This window comes from Ostrinia furnacalis, unplaced genomic scaffold, assembly GCF_004193835.3.
Source record: "Ostrinia furnacalis isolate ACB-3 unplaced genomic scaffold, ASM419383v2 OfSCF2973, whole genome shotgun sequence".
Lineage (NCBI taxonomy): Eukaryota > Metazoa > Arthropoda > Insecta > Lepidoptera > Crambidae > Ostrinia > Ostrinia furnacalis.
The window spans coordinates 16,213-33,129 of record NW_021133212.1 but is presented as its reverse complement, the minus strand read 5'-3'; the positions used below and the strand labels follow the sequence as shown (position 1 = coordinate 33,129).

At 41.9% G+C, this 16,917-nt stretch overlaps 1 protein-coding gene across 1 annotated transcript in view; it reads right to left on the bottom strand.

Moving 5' to 3' along the window:
- Positions 1-12,749, bottom strand: part of LOC114356834 (diacylglycerol kinase eta) — a 47,347-nt gene extending 34,598 nt beyond the window's left edge. Inside the window, exon 1 of the mRNA XM_028310194.1 lies at positions 12,558-12,749. The gene's annotated coding sequence lies outside the window, so the exon portion shown is untranslated. The remainder of the gene's footprint in view (positions 1-12,557) is intronic.
- Between the last annotated feature and the right edge of the window lie 4,168 nt (positions 12,750-16,917).

Below are 16,917 nucleotides of genomic sequence, written 5' to 3'. Positions count from 1 at the left end.
TACAACCACTCCAAATCCCGACTGCTCAAACATTTCTTACAGCATTTAGCATTATCGAAACATCGACCATACACTGGTCTTCCCATATCAATCGGGAATATCAATTAATTTCAGTAACATTATTATTTGTTACGTAATATCATTCATTCATAACACTTCGCGAGCAATGTAGCAAAACTGACCAACTCGTGAATTAACATTTTCACTGAGCGCGGTCTTAACATCATCATTATCAAATCATCAAATGGTAGCAACCAAGAAAGCTATCAACTTTATCATCNTAGTCGGCGACTAGTCAGCCCATCTCTACTCTTTATGTATTTGGCTGTAGTGTAATTCATGTGTGGTTAGCGCACGCGAGGCGTAGGCGACAACCCGCTCCTTGGCCGCGCAACCTGGCTCTCGTTGCGCCAGCACGGCGCCAATGCCGCGCGCGCTCGCGTCTACTGTTAGCACTGTTTCGCGCTAACTTGCCATAAAAATTTACCATCCCTACAAATGATTTTAACTCAGTCACGTTATTGGGATGAGGCATGTTCGAGATCGCTTTTACTTTATCTGGGTCCACCCGAACTCCATTCCTGTCAATAATGAAACCTAGATATCGAACTTCTTTCGCTAAGAAGTCACATTTGTTTTGTTTTATTTTTAATCCATTTTTCTCTAAAATATTCAATACTACTTCAATTGTCTGTAAATGACTTTTTAAATCAATATTTTTGATCAAAATATCGTCGTAAAAAATTAATACGTTAGGAACGTCTTTAAATAAATCAACCATTATTTTCTGAAAAATTCCCGGACTCGAGGCGAGTCCGTATACTAAGCGACAATATTTGAATAATCCCCTGTGTGTGTTTATGACTGTGTACTTCCTAGAACTCTCGGATAAAACGATCTGATTGTAGGCTTGGGAAAGATCCAGTTTAGTAAAAACAAGTTACCACTAAGATTACTGAATAAATCTTCCATTTTAGGAACCGGAAATCGATCGACGTCTAAAACTTGGTTAAGTGTTACCTTATAATCTGCGCATAATCTTAAGTTACCATCGCTTTTGCGTACTACGACCAGTGGCGTGGCCCAGTCGGAGTGGTCGACGGGCTCGATGACGCCAGCGCGCAGCATGGCGTCCAGCTCCGCATCGACGCGCTCGCGCAGCGCATACGGCAGCGGCCGCGCCCGGTAGAATATCGGCTCGGCACCCTCTCGCACACACAGCTCCGCTGTGCCCCCCGAGTATCTTCCTAAGGTGCCGTCAAACAGGCCCTTATGCCTAGAAATAATGTCATTAACTGTACTTTTACTGTCTAGCTCCCTTTCCGCTAGGAAATGAGTTGATAATTTAGGTCTGGGTACTTCAATAGGAATTTTTAATTCCGCTAGCCACTGTCGTCCCAATAAATTGGTAGTTCCTTTATCTATGACATACAAATCTAGTCTCTTAATCACGTTATTGTAACTGACTAAAGTTTCTATAAACCCTAGGGGCCGGGTAGCTGACCCATCATAAAACTTTAATTGTAAACAGCAAGGTTCTAATTCTAAATCGTTATACAATTGATTATAAACATTCTTACTTATGCAAGATAAAGCCGACCCGGCGTCGACTTCCATATTTAACAAACGATTCTGGACCATAATATCAATACACACCGGTTTATAATTGCTTAGCGATAACTGATGCATAGATTCGCTAATATCTTCTTCTGTCTCGTTGTCGTCCATGTCGCGATGTCGTCCCGCTCGCTCAACATGTACATACGAGCTCGATCCTGGTTTCCGCGCCTCGTACCGCGCCACCCGCGCCCCGCGCCTCGCCCTCTGCCGCCCGCACCGCGGCTGATCACGCGACCTCCGCGTGATGATGATTTCGGGTCACTATCACGGCTACCTCCAAATTCCGCTAATCCCGATCGTTTCCATTGATTACTTTCCATTTTCCTGGTATTTTTTTTTTTTTGGACACATTCTCCTTAAGTGGCCGATCTCTTTGCACCAACTGCAGACGAAATCTTTGTATATACAATCAGCTGATTGGTGTCTGTAGTCTCCGCATTTAACGCACTCACCGAGCCCGAACTTATTAACTCCTACTGATGATTTGGTACCATTTCGCTCCACAGCACTTGCGTCCCGCTCTGCAGCTTCTAGTGACAATGACAAGTTTACGGCCCGATTGTAAGTTAAATTGTCTTCGGCGAATAATCGTTGTCTGATTATTTCACTCTTTAAACCACATACAAGTTGATCCCGCAGATTTTCATCCAAGTTTGAACTAAACTCACAATATTTAGATAGTTTTTTCAACTCTGTGACGTAGTCTGCTATAGTTTCGTTGTGAAGTTGCCGTCGTTGTCGAAACTTATACCTCTCCGCTAATATTGAGGGTTTGGGTTGCAGATGGGCGGATAATAATTCTACCGCTCTATTATAAGTTAACTCGGATGGCTTTGAAGGGCTTGCTAAAGTGGACAGCAAGTCATACGCGTCTTCTCCCATTACAGAAATTAATGTCGGTAGTTTTAGTTCATTTGACACTTTATTCACCAAGAAGTACATTTCAATTCTTTCCACATAATTCGACCAATTTCCTGATTTTGTATCAAATTCACGCACTTGTCCGACCGACATTTTGATAATGAACACTGTAATAGTCAAATAATAACCGAATTGCAAATCGTTTTCCCCGTTCGCCACTGCTAAATAAAAGACGTGCGCTTGATACCGTGGTTTATTCTGACTGCCCGCACACACATACACAACAATTCTTAAATTTTATTATCATCTTTTATGTTTATGCGCTATAAATAATAAAAAACGCGATTCTTTGTGTAAAAAAATACTGGCACAAAACGTGAAAAAAAATTCGTTAGACGTCAAAATTAAAAAATATTTTAATATTACTTAGCAGCTTTTTGGCCATTATGTTTCTTCCGATTTACATTCACTAATAAGTATAATTATCGTTTTATTACATATTTTCGATTTTCTTCGTATGCATAATGAATATTATGGAAAAATATGTATTGGGACACGGGTGTCCCTATGTGCGTCAAAGGCAACTTGGTTCTTACTAAGGATATTGTTTGCCTCGTTATAATTTGTATGTTTAAATTGATGTTTAATTTATAATTCATTCATTTTTTTGTAAATCATTTGCCATCAAAGCGATTTGAAGAAATTTCACTCAGGAAAGACGAAATTTAGAAGTCATGATGACTGACAATAGTGACAACGAAGATGGTTTTCTCCTTGATGAAAGGGTATCTACTTCTGGACAGAGGCTTCCCTGATGATTTCCACAACAATCGTTCCTGTACTGCTCGTATACATGAATGTATATGAGCAGCACAGGAACATGAGGCCTGACACACTGCGTATTTCTATCCATGGGCGCCACTCAAGAATTTTTCTGCCCAAACGGCCATCACTTCTGCTAGCTATGTGCCCTGCCCATTGCTGCGAAAGTATGGTAATTATGCGGGCTATGTCTGTTACTTTGAGTCTCCTTCGGACTTCCTCATCATCCTTTGGGTGGCTTTGAGCCTTCTCATAAGGCCCATAGTGAAGGAACACGGCTCCGTACCGTGCGTCATCGTCGCCAAGCCAACACACATTGGTCAAAGACTTTCAGTCAAAGGTTTTGAGACACTGCGGTATTTTGGATAAGAAGAAGTCGCGAAGCCTCTCGGATGCTGTCCTCCTAAGTAAGATTCAACGATTGTAGTCACGGCACGGCTGAGACCTTGGGAGACCTAGAATCAATGCTATAAACTCTATGGCCTCAGTAGAGGCTCTCCATAAATGGGATTCAAAATAAACATGGACAAGACATAAAAATTATGTCAAATATCCGTGTTACACGCACTCCTCTGAACGGGGAAGACTCTACACTCAAAGTTGTTCTTGAAACAAACAGTCTAGTTAGGTAGGTCTAACGTCAAGAAAGAGGTCTATGATGAGATGAGGATCAGACATAAAAATATGTAAGATATGATGCTATCTATTTTCTTATTATAAATATTAAAAATAAGCTTATTGATTAAATTTGATGTGTAGTTTTAGTGTGATTTGTATTTATTTTGCAATAAAAGCGTCGAAGTATTCTATTTTCAATATATGAGGCAATGTTTACCTTAACGCATATAGGGACATATGTGTCCCCGACTGAAAAACACTGAAATACATAGCACTTATATTTTCTGTACTACTTTTATGTTAAATTAGACTAAAATAAATAGATATAACTAAAGAAAAAATAATTTTATGGTTTGAAATAGTTATAAGCGTGTAAGGGTTTACCCAGATCTTCTATGATCTGAGGGTGTTAATATTGATTTGCTGAAGTCACAGTGCACGTATAAATTCAGTACGCCTTACATTTTAATTCTGTTAGGTACAAGGAAAGGCATGACTGTTTTAGTGTCAACGCAAAAGTAATACGCTAATAGTACTGTCATCTAGCGAATATTTTTCGTGATGCATTTTAACACCTTATGGAAAAAAATATGGGCAGCGTATGAAAAATTTTGGTGTCACATTAGACGTCATTACTAAACGTGTACCTACTGTTTGCCTGTATATTGGCTATTATGAATTAAAAGNCAAACTATCAAGAGGACGACAGCCAGAACACCAAGCAGCCAGGACACTGCACCCCGGACAACAGTTACAAGCAGCCAGGAGGCTGCAGCCTGGACACACAGCAGCCAGGTCATGCAGCCCCACAACAGCAGCCAGGCCATATCAGCAGCCTTGGTCACGTCAGCGCCAGGCCACATCAACAGCCTTGGCAACACCTGCCAGGCCACACCAGTAGCCTTGGTCACACCCTCAGATCATAGAAAGAGAATAGATATGAAGTCGCGCGTAACTACAACGAGAACCAGTGTCCCCACATTTCCCCCACCACAGAGGCCATATCAGCAGCCTTGGCCACACGTCAGCGCCAGGCCACATCAACGGCCTTGGCAACACCTGCCAGGCCACACCAGCAGCCTGACCACAACAGCAGCCAGGCCATACCAGCGGCCTTGGTCACACCAGTGCCAGGCCATATCAGCAGCCTTGGCCACACGTCAGCGCCAGGCCACATCAACGGCCTTGGCAACACCTGCCAGGCCACACCAGCAGCCTGACCGCAACACCTGCCAGGCCACACCAGCAGCCTGACCACAACAGCAGCCAGGCCATACCAGCGGCCTTGGCAACACCTGCCAGGCCACACCAGCAGCCTGACCACACCAGCGTCAGGAGATATCAGCAGCCTTGGTCACGTCAGCGCCAGGCCACATCAACGGCCTTGGCAACACCTGCCAGGCCACACCAGTAGCCTTGGTCACATCAGTACCAGGCTACACCAACAGCCTGACAATACCAGTGCCAGGCCACATCAGCAGCCTTGGCAACATCAGTGCCAGGCCACATCAGCAGCCTCGGCCACACCAGTGCCAGGCCACATCAGCGCTAGGCCCGCGAGCATCCTGGCCTCACCAGGAGCCAGACCCGCGAGCTGCCTGGTCAACCAACCAGCCAGGTGGACGCCAAGTGGACAGCCAACCAGAGGTCCACCACCTGGGCCATCAGCCGCTCATGGAGTCACCGGCAGCCAAGGTCTACGGTCATCGGGCAGCAGGGCAGCCACGTGCAGCATCCTCCGCGCCTTCTTCTTCTGCGAGATGCCAATATGTACGAGCACGATCGTACATCCTGCTGCACCGTCAGCATCGACCGCCGGGCGACCCATGAACCCTCAACGTGCACCGTCGGCACTTTACACCGACGGCACACTAGCAAATACTTATAAATGTGTACAATCAATAAATTATGTATAAATACCAATAGAATCATAACAATAAACAGATATCAACCGTCCGTCGTTGTGTCTCATTTCCCCCCGCTGCGGCCAAGACACCCTTAGCCGTCGCTATGATCAGTCCGGTGAGTCTGCCGGGCTGGCAGCGGGTCCCCGCCGCCTACCTGCCGTCCTAACGCTGCTGCCCTGGGCGACCTGGGCACAGCTTCCTTCCTATCAACCCTTATTATATCTATGTATCTATTGTTAGGCAGGGCTAGGGCTCTAGGGACTTAGTGTCTTAGGGAATAGGGACTCTAGGCTCACTAGGGAGTTAGTTCCCTTCCTGACCGCATATCCCGGGCACGGGAGCGGTGCCTTACAACCACTGCCTCCCGCCCGTACACCAGTAGTTATGATTTTATAGGCATTCAAAGTTCGCTTAAATATTGAGTCCCGCCGACGGTCACGTGACCCCGTGTGACGTACATTCACAGCGTCCGCTCACTAGAAAACGGATATAAACATACTTAAATATTTTTTTTTTTTTGTAAATACAAACTTATTATACATATTAACACCCAGACCCATCACAGAAATTAAAATTGAATCAAACCCAAACTTGATGCGATTGTGTCGTTTTATTGCGAATTACCTTCCAGCTCTATCATTAGACCCCGATTACTATATAGAATTAAAATACTCATCAATACAAAACGAACGAGCCCAAACTCGATGCATTTAAGTCGTTTTATTATAGAGTTCCTATGGCCACCTTCCAGCTCCATCATCAGATCAGCTCCATGTCATCATAATATTGCATGGTCATCCAAATCACATGTGTTTGCGAAATTTCAGCTTAATCGGTTGCCTGGAAGTGGGTCTTAATTCAGCTTGCAAGATTCCACCCATACAAATATGAGCCAGTCACTGTAATATGACGTCACGCGCATAAAATGGCGGGCAGGCCGCCGCCCGCACATTTAAAATTCAATATCTTGGAAACTAATTGACGTATCGAAATAATTCTTTCACGTGTATTTTTTATTTTTAACAGAGAATACAGAAAGCTAAAAAACAAAATTAGTGAACATTCTTCATTCAGCAAAGTGTAATTTAGGATATCATTATAAGCATTTGACTGCGCGAGTGTCAGGGCTGTTCATTTATTATTTACGCACACTTAACGCGCCTGGAATCTAAGATGGCTTCTCTGGTATTTCAGCTGCGACTTTTGGCCAATAAAAACTGGCAATTTGAAAATTGAAACTTATCAAGAAAAGAAAAGAATGTCACTAACGCCCATATTCACAAACATTACTATGAGGTCTCACAGTGCGCGTGGACGCACAGGGTGACACACGAACCACAGAGCTCTATTCAACGCCGTGCGTTCGATTAGCTGCTTCACTTAAGCAAGCATCGTTTGTGAATACGGGCGTAAGTATTTAATTTTCTAAGCCAGTGTTTCTCAACCTTTTTCATGACGCGACCCCCCTAGCATGAAAAAAATTTTTGCGACCTCCCGACCTTTCGCTTTTGTTCATGCCTTTTACGAAGATGTTGTAGGGGCCGAATTCTTTAATCTACACAACATTTATGCATTTGCATACTTAGATTTTTACTGAGGTAGTTTTTACGACCTCTCGCGACCCCCCTATAGAGGCTTCGCGACCCACAGGTTGAAAACACTGGGAGATTAAGCTATTTTTTATTTAGTGACATAATAATAACTATCTTTGATTGTATTGAAGTACGTAAGAAGAAAGAAAACTGAGGCTGTATTTTCTCAGTTTCAGTCGATTTTCATCATACATTTGCATTAATGATAGTAATCTTGGTGCGAACTACAGATGTATTCATAGTATGTAAAATTCATGGAGTTCCTGTACGTGCCGATAGTGTACGTGCAAGTGCGTACATCATAAACTGTCGACCTAGTAGTTTATATCTTAACCCTTTAACAGTCATAACATACCTAATCAAAATTTTCATCGTTTTTGAACCTAAATAAGCGAATAAGGTTCAAAATATGGTGGGAAATATATTTCCACTGTCTTGTAAAGGCAAAAAGACTTTCAAACTAAAAGCCTGCTGCGCAAAGTTGCATAACTGCTATTGCAACTTCATGATAACCTCAAAAGGTCAGGGAATCTAATATCAAACATTAAGTATTGCAGTCCAGCCTTACAGCGACTTAGCTCGTGTGCTTTGCGGATTTGTTCATAAACTTTCTAGATTGTATTCTCTAGCTGAAGGTTGAAAGGTGAGCTTGATTGAAAAATCTTGGTGCACTTTTATACTACAAAAAAATAAACAAAACTTTTTATTCAATTTCTACCTCTAGCGTTCTATAGGTTTCTCTTTGATGTTTAGTGTTCAAGGAAAATACGTTTCAATTTTGTTGCACGTTTGTTGAAATGGAAATTCTATTTTTCGGGTGAAAATCAAATGTTACTGTGGGCTTTCACTTTCACTGAAGAAAGTATAAAACACAATTCCATAAAGAATATGCGATACATACTCTTTTCAAACTATTTAAAAACGTACTTTAATATTAAATCAAGTACAATTATCGCTCTCCAAAATCACAGGAAAATTACTCCCCTATTCGAACATGAAAGTTTGAAATTGTATCTTACTGGTGGTCAAAATGAAATATTATTTCCTACAAGTATTTCTCTGTTGGCTAACAAAAGACATGGCACCTTAATAAATATCACCCGGGCTGGGGCATTATAAATCCTTCTTCAGATTAGATACAGCTCGTAAGTCATGGCTAGACAGATATTGCTTTATTCGACCTATTTGGCTCAGTGGTTAGAAGACCTGCTATTTGACCAGAGGCAGCGGATTCGATCCTTTTAGAATACAAATATTGTGTGCAATGTGCATGACCGTAACTGTTTGTATTATTGAATTTATGTATATTTAAGCTCTCCTTTCAACCAGTCGGCATGGCAATCATTGTAGGAGGCCTAATGTTCAGGAGTAGACGTCCTACGGTGAAATGATGGAGCTCATTATTAGAAATCGCGTAAAGAGTTTGTAAGTGTGCTTGTACCTGGCAAACTTATTTCAATAACAAACGACTACAACATGATAGATGGGGCTCAACCCGGGGAAAGTTATAAAGTTATCTCAAAGTCACTGACTTGTTCCATTCTATGTTTTCCAACGAAACAAGGCTATTCTTGTAACTTCAGTAACATTCTAAGTTTCTTGTTTCGGGCTTGTATTTTATAATTATATGCCTAACTAAAGCTTAACTATTAGACTAGCTAAATGTAGTATGAAATCGTTTGGATGGAAAATGTTTTTGAAATGTGATGTACTAAGTAAAATCCCACCAAAACATAAATGTAAAAAAGGAAAGCCAAGATTAATACAAAAATTATGCCTGGCTGTGGGCTTCGCCGCAAAAACAATGGAGATCTAAATGAGTGCCAAGTTTATTTGAGGTTAGATTTGATTTGGCCAGTTTTCATTAGGTATATCAGTCATTTTATAAAGTTATTCAACATAATATACATATTGTTTAATTAAAGAAATCCCATCATTTCACAAGTTTGCAATATTAAAAAATACTGAAAAAATTTAACGATAAAGATAGAGCCGTTCATAACACTTAATGCATGAATAAATTATTTATTCCAGTTGCGGCAACAATACGATGGCTGGTTAATTATGGATGTTCGTTTCACAAATGGTTGAAAACACTGCAATTATATTTCAAATGTTTAATGAAGCTGTTTTGTGGTAGCGGTAAAAATATATTATTTAGATCACCACATTTTGTGTTCATGTGAATCATTAATTAAGTTTATAGACTTTCATTCGAATGTTTTAACCTTTTAAAAGTATTGAAATTAAAAAGCAAACTCCAGACGCTTCTGTGGTACTTTCATTCTGTCATTAAAAAGAAATGGGTCAATTTCTTTGATTGAACAACTCAATACCACTCAGCGATCGCGGCTGTTAAATCTGTCCTTTTATTGCCTTCCTGGTGGGCCATAAAATAAAGATGTGGTGGATGCCATACAGACATCCGCTATTGTTTATACTTGTATATTCAGGAAATCAATGATGATACAGTTGCATGTTACATTACAGAAAAATGCCTGACTAATTTAAACATATAGCAGTTAAAGATTTCAGATCACAAAACTATTGTTATGATGATCACATACAAATTGTTTTGTTTCACAGTAGGTAGACCTGGCATTATTGAAGGTATATAAACCCAATTACTGTACTGTAACTGTACCAACTAGATTACGTTGTATCAATTTATTGAAAAGCGGGTTTTCTTAACGTTATATGCTAGGAATCGAATAAAGAGAAAATTGGGTGGAATCCAATGATGTAGCTAGGTGAACTAAAGGTCATAAATAAAATAAGAAAACTAGGTTAAGCTACGTATTACGACGAGGAGTATACTGTTCTGTATCCTAGGTATTAGCTGATAATCTAAATATATACAGGGTGTTAGGTAAATGGGTATATGAGCCGACACTAACCCATGTTAACATGGGCATATAAATGGTATGGTGAAGTCAGAAAATTGATATTTTCATTTTAATTATTTTAATTTTCATAAAAATCGGATTTTACAAAATTTATTTTGTATGAAAATTAAAAAAAATAAAATGATGCTATCAAATTTCTGACTTCACCATACCATNTTTTCATAAAAATCGGATTTTACAAAATTTATTTTGTATGAAAATTAAAAAAAATAAAATGATGCTATCAAATTTCTGACTTCACCATACCATTTATATGCCCATGTTAACATGGGCTAGTGTCGGCTCATATACCCATTTACCTAACACCCTGTATAACTCAAAGGTGACTGACTGGCTGACATAGTGATCTATCAACGCACAGCCCAAACCACTGAACGGATCGCGCTGAAATTTGGCATGCAGGTAGATGTTATGACGTAGGCATCCGCTAAGAAAGGATTTTACGAAACTCCAACCCTAAGGGGGTTAAACGGGATCCACGCGTGCGAAGTCGCGGGCGGCCGCTAGTTCTTTATACATTTAGATCCAACTAGCTGACCCGGTAAACTTCGTACTACCTATTTTCATCAAAAACAATGCAGGATTCTAATGGTGAAAGAATTTTTCAAATCGGTTTAGTCGTTTTAGAGATACAACTAAATTAGTTTTCCGTTGGTAGGTATGTTAATAAGAAGCAGTTGTTTCGAAATTCCTGTTAAACTTTCTGAGTGCATACATTGCGAGTTGGTGCTCTAAATCGTAGTTAGGTAGATAGTAAGCTAGATACTTATAATAAATAAACATCAGAGCTTAAGTTAGCAAGTTTAGAAGTCGGTAAATCTCTGATAAGCATCCGCGTTTGCTCCGGGCGATGCATGGGTCGGTGAGCGCGCACTGCACTTTAATATTGCCTCTTTGCAAGCTTCTTATCTAACTTGCATAATTTACGTGCACTCGGGGAGGGGATGAGGTTGGTTCTCTACAATGATGTAAGGATTGAAATATTTTGCGATTTAATACAGTTTATTTGCAGGGGATGAAATGATGTTAGTTTGTAAAAGCTCTTTTAGTAACAGGATATTATTGTGAACTCTACGGGTCCTTATTTTTTGACTAAAGTATACAAAATTAATGAATCCCTGCTGAACAATACTTCTTTATTACTTGTGACACATGCTACACTTCTTAACGTAGGCTATGTTTCGTTAAATGACTATTTATGACTGTTATTTACCTATAGTTATTTTACTTGCGCCTAATAGTGGTAGGTGACTAGGATATAATTCTAGAGGTATAATTCTGTGGTCTTAGTATCATGGGCATGATGGTAGCGTCGGATACTGGGGAATGGAAGAGTCGGTTACTGGGTAAGGGTATGGCAGCGTCGATTATTGAACTGTCCTTACGTCGTCTTAGATGTTAGAGACTGCTGCATACAGTCAATGGGAACAGCCTACATTTTTTTTCTAAACTCACCCCTTCTACATCCTCCACCACGTGCGGGCCAAGCGAGGCGAGCGTGCTTCACTTGCACGAGGGCGGCGAGCAGATAGAATTTCGACCAATGACCCCAAGCTACCCATCCTTATCGCTCGCGTGTAATTATATTGCTGTCGCGCTCGCATACTCACTGCGGTCCGCCCGTCGCACAGTCACGACAGCAATATAATTACGCGACTGTGCGACGGGCGGCCGCAGTGAGTGTGTGAGCGCGACAAAAATACAATTACACGCGAGCGATAAGGATGGGTAGCTTGGGGTCATTGGACGAAATTCTATCTGCTCGGCGACCGGACTTTAGTTACTACACTACTACTGTCGCTTCCACTCACCCCCTCTACGTCTTCTACCACGTGCGGGCCAAGCGAGGCGAGCGTGCTCCACTTGCACGAGGGCGGCGCGCGCGACGCGCAGCGCTTGTGCGCCTTGAACTTGCACAGCTCGCACGCCAGCGCGTGCGCCGTGCCCAGCGCGCCGAGAGGCTCGCGGCACACGTTGCAAAAGATGGCTAAAGTCCGGCCGAGCAGATAGAATTTCGTCCAATGACCCCAAGCTACCCATCCTTATCGCTCGCGTGTAATTGTATTTTTGTCGCGCTCACACACTCACTGCGGCCGCCCGTCGCACAGTCGCGTCAGTAATATAATTACGCGCGAGCGATAAGGTAGGGTAGCTTGGGGTCATTGGACGAAATTCTATCTGCTCGGCGACCGGACTTTAGTGACTACACTACTACTGTCGCTTCCACTCACCCCCTCTACGTCTTCTACCACGTGCGGGCCGAGCGAAGCCAGCGTGCTCCACTTGCACGAGGGCGGTGCGCGCGACGCACAACGCTTGTGCGCCTTGAACTTGCACAGCTCGCACGCCAGCGCGTGCGCCGTGCCCAGCGCGCCGAGGGGCTCACGGCACACGTTGCAGAAGGTGGGACGTGCGTGTGTTGCTGCATACCTGGGGACAACATTTTGGTGTTATTAAAGACTTCTATTACTTCAGGCAGAATCGCTAAAATCAAGTGGCAGTGGGCGGGGCACATAGGTCGTAGAGACGATGGCCGTTGGGGCAGAAAAGTTCTCGAGTGGCGACCATGGGCTGGAAGACGTAACGTGGGCAGGCCTCCTACTAGGTGGACCGACGATCTGGTAAAGGTCGCGGTAAGAGCCTGGATGCGGGCAGCGCAGGACTGTGCATTGTAGAAGACCTTGGAGGAGGCCTTTGTCCAGCAGTGGACGTCATTTGGCTGAAACGAACGAACGAACGATTACTTCAGGATAGGATAGTTATTTTTTTATGTGACAGGAGGCAAACGAGCAGACGGATCACCTGATGGTAAGTGATTACCATCGCCCATAGACATCCGCAGTCCCAGGGGCGTTACAGGTGCGTTGCCAGCCGTTAAGGTGAAGATACGCTCTCTTCTTGAAAGCTTGCAGGTCGTATCGGTCCGGAAACACCGCAGACGACAGTCCATTAAACGAGACTATGCCCACCTAGTTAACTAGGGGCTATATCTTGATCGAAAATAAGAAAAAAATATCTTGTTAAGTACACATTAGTCCATTGATATACTTTTTATGGACTACTAGCTTTCCGCCCGCGGCTTCGCCCGCGTGGAATTTTGTCTGTCACAGAAAAACTTTATCGCGCGCGTCCCTGTTTCAAAAACCGGGATAAAAACTATCCTATGTTCTTTCCCGGGACTCAAACTATCTTTATGCCAAATTTCATCAAAATCGGTTGCGAGGTTTAAGCGGGAAAGCGTAACAGACAGACAGACAGACAGACAGACAGACAGACAGACAGAGTTACTTTCGCATTTATAATATTAGTTGGGATCAAAACGTGCCTCTTTTATAAAATTTTGTATATCAAAGAGGATTATGATGTCACTATTTCGCGAATTCAATTGACCAACTCTTTATTGATTTCAAAGCTACCAGAATCAAATTATACAGCAGATTGAAACTGCAGCGTGCCCTACGGTTCCATCAGCATCATAGCTCTAGTTTAATAACTAGATGGATATGGCTAATGGCTTTATTCTAGTTACTGCCACTTATTGCTCACCAGTGGTGGTCCCCAGAAGATGGGCGAGCGACCAGGTCAGCCACATCGGCACCGCGGTGCAGGGCGCCTCGCAGCACTCCCGCTCACAACTCCATTCACATTATAGTTCTAAGGCTTTATTCTAGTTATTATAGCAAATAGCAGCAGCAGCACTTTATTCTAATTGCTCACCAGTGGTGGTCCCCAGAAGATAGGCGAGCGACCAGGTCAGCCACGTCGGCACCGCGGTGCAGGGCGCCCCGAAGCGCTCCCGCCCACGACTCCATTTCTCCGCGACTGTCCGCGCACAGCACGAGGCTGCGGCTAGCTGTTATTACCTGTGCGACAAAGAATTTTACGATAAATATTTTTCATTGATCAGAAAATGACGAGTCTCTATTGAGAGGACAAAAAGCTCGGTAAAACTATACACCGCCCGTCAATGCACGGAAACCTTCGAAATCTGAAACATTTTCGGCAGTAAAGCTTATTGTGATCCAATGACGAAGGTTGTATGATTTTGGATGAAAAAGATTCACGGTATCCTACACTTACGCCCGCATTCACAAACGATGTTTGCTTAAGTGAAGCAGAAAATCTAACGCACAGCGTTGAATAGAGCTCTGTGGTTCATGTGTCACCACCCTATGCGTCCACGCGTACTGTCAAAAGTCACAATAATGTTTGTGAGTACGGGCGTAAAACAATATTTGACACAGAGCTGCTGCGTTCCTTAGTAGAAGCTACTCCGAACAACGGTAGATACTTGAAGTTTCGGATGGATAGAATCCCTCCTTGTATTTCCTATTTCGTTATAATAAAGGAAGAAAGCAATCTCTCGTAGCTAAATTACTTGCCGTGATATCTTGCTCAGTTAGCCTTATCGCAATGGTTGGGCTATCAACTTCGTAAATTCACTTTAAAAGTTGTTATGGCAAAAGTGGCTATCTGCTCGTTGAATTATGACTCCTTTTTAAACAAGCTTAAAGTTTTCGCATTCACTAACTTCGTATTTTTGTACTGTAATACGAAAGTGCTTTTCGTTATAGCTCATAGGATGAGAAAAGTACAGATGAATAGCTATCTTATTATATTTTTCGCGTAGGCATCAAATCTTTACTCACACAACCTTTAAATGCCAGATGTGAAAAAACAAGTTAGAATTTCCATGAAAGTGGAGAAACAATCATCGTGATTTGAAACCGAATCACTATATCAACATTTATTTTCACTTCACAGTCGTATTTACTAACCAAACATCCATCAGTCATGCACAAACAACGCGATTTCAAAGCGACAGTCTTAATTTATTTCGAACTCAATTGTTTGTAAAATTGAATCGGAATTAGCATACAGTTCTACAAGATACAGATGTACAGAAGCACTCGTAACTAGCCGCCGCACAGCTAGTAAGAAAATAACCCTCCTTATGGCGCAGTCGGGTAACTATACCTAGTAATACTTAGTCTTAAACTTTATATTTGACCACCGCGCCTGGTCTAGTGAAGAACACCTGCTTCAGACCCAGAGGTCCAGGTTCAATTTCCAGTAAGGGAAAATTTTTTTGTTCGGTTTGGTTTGTGGTGGGCTTGTTCTAAGTCGTCATGGCTAGCTACCACCATCTTCTATTTATTTAATCTGTCGCCATAACCACATGTTAAAAGCATTGATGTGCTCCGGCAGTTAGAGGTAAGATAGCCAGTTCCTATGTTGTTGAAGATTGCGGGTGAAGCTCACTTCCACCTTCAGCCTGATCATCACGTCGCAAATATATTTTCGTGTAACATTTAGGAAGGAGGAAATAGTTCTTCTGTACCTAATTGTATTGTCGTTGAGCCATTCCGACCGTTTCAGCGGCAGTTACTGTGGACGTGACTCAGATAGTTCCAGGTCGTAAAAATTTGCAACGTCAGGGGAGTCGTGTTCATGAATATTATTACAGAATAGATGGTGAATTGCCGTGAAATTGTCCCGTACGTCATTATGTAAATGGTCATCGTAAAGGTACAATGTTACAGTCGTTTATGGACTAGACTAAACTATGTAGATAAGATGTAGTTCTTCTCAGAAATTTATAATAATTTTACCTTCGAGGATTTTGGGATACATCCCGCAAAAGTTTTTATTTTTGCTTTGCAAATAAAACCTTGTAAATGCTGTTACCGATGACCTCATAGACCTCAGGTAGCAAGAAGGCGCTGGTTGCAGGCTGCTACCAACCGGTCAATATGGAAATTATTGGGGCTGGCCTATGTTCAGCAGTGGACGTCCTGTGGCTGTAATGACAATAAAGCTGTCTTTATTGATTGGAGGGATGAACGTGTTGTGACTTGCCGACTTGAGGTGTCTGATATTCACTAGATGTATGGACTGGGAATAAGAACTTTTCATGCGTAGTAAAAGGACAATGACCAAAAGTGGTCCAAATGTCCACCACCAATGAGACCTATATTGGCTTATAGTCCATTAAATAGAGATTAACTTTCAGTATGGGACGAAAAAAAAATAAGCTGTCAGTAAAAAGTTATGACTGTTTAAAAAGTTGTAGTAGTTTACGTGCTAATCTCAGGAACTACGGGTCCGATGTGAAAAAATCTTTTTGTAATAGATAGCCCATTTATCAAGGATGGGTTTAGAATAAATAACATCACCCTACAACCAATAGGGGCGGAATAGTAAAGACAAATGTTGTAAAAATGGGAAATATTATTCAAACAATTTTCACGCGTAGGTACAAAGTCGTAGGCACAGCTAGTATAATATTTAATAAAATTCATCTATAACCCCGCGCCACATGCGACATTACATAACATGCGTAGATTAGTCCAAAATGTGCAATGGATAGAATGATATCAAGAACATTTTTCGGATGAAAAGGTAAAAAACAGACTTTTCATTCAGTCATAACTTTTTACTGACAACATATTTTTGATTACGGTTTGGCTATAATGAATCAATATTTAGAAGACTATTTTACTACATAGGTCTCGTTAGTGGTGGACATTTGGACCACACTCCGTACATTTTTGGTCATTGTCCTTTTGGTGTTAAAGATTAGTTTTCTTA